This window comes from Cucurbita moschata, unplaced genomic scaffold, assembly GCF_002738365.1.
Source record: "Cucurbita moschata cultivar Rifu unplaced genomic scaffold, Cmos_1.0 Cmo_Scf00023, whole genome shotgun sequence".
In the NCBI taxonomy this organism is placed as follows: Eukaryota; Viridiplantae; Streptophyta; class Magnoliopsida; order Cucurbitales; family Cucurbitaceae; genus Cucurbita; species Cucurbita moschata.
In genome coordinates this window covers 2563327-2564216 of record NW_019268539.1, presented here as the reverse complement: position 1 = coordinate 2564216, position 890 = coordinate 2563327, and positions in this window count along the sequence as shown.

Below are 890 nucleotides of genomic sequence, written 5' to 3'. Positions count from 1 at the left end.
TTTTTTTTTTTTTTTTTTTTTTTTCTACTTATTTTTTAATTTAGTTTTTATTTCTCCCTATTTTCCAAAATTTTATACATTTTTGCTCCCATAAATCTTTATTAATTACTTTAATAGTTTTAACTAATTACATCTCAATTAATTAACACAAAATTAGTGGGTAAAAATAAAAATCCAAAAAATTATGAACTCAAAAATCAGGTATAAAAATGTAAAATATTAAAATTTAGGGACTAAAAGAAAAATATACTAAATTTTAGGGACTACAAAGAAAAAATATACAAAATTTTTAGGGACAACGAGACATCATCTTCTAATTTTCTAAGAATGACGTGTTTTAATGTCATTTTAGCCCTTCAACTTTTAAAATTCTTAAAATATTTGTTTTGATGTTTTAATTTACGAATTTTCAAAATTACTATTTTACCCCTTAAACTTTTAAACCCCTGACACCTTGTCAACAACTTTAAATCTATTTATCCAATATTCGTCTCTAACTTATTTGGCTTAAGATCAAAGCTACGTCATTAATTTGTTAAAATTAAAATTTAAAAACATATTAAAATTTTAATAATTAAAATAATTGAAATTTCACAATTTAACCCGGATTTATAATAATTATAAATTATACATTAAATTAATCTCATGATTTCTCACTTCCCATGCTTTATGATATTTATTTATTTTAATATATATATATATTAAAAAATGTAAAAAAAAAAAAAAAAAAAAAAAAACTTGATTTAATGGAGCGTTACAAATATGATCGTGCCAGGTCGTGACAGATGGGCCCCACAATCCATTATATACGGACCGTGATTCACGGAAGTCATAAGCGGGCCGATGAATCGGGCCTGATGATTATGATACACTCTGGGCCACAATAGGTT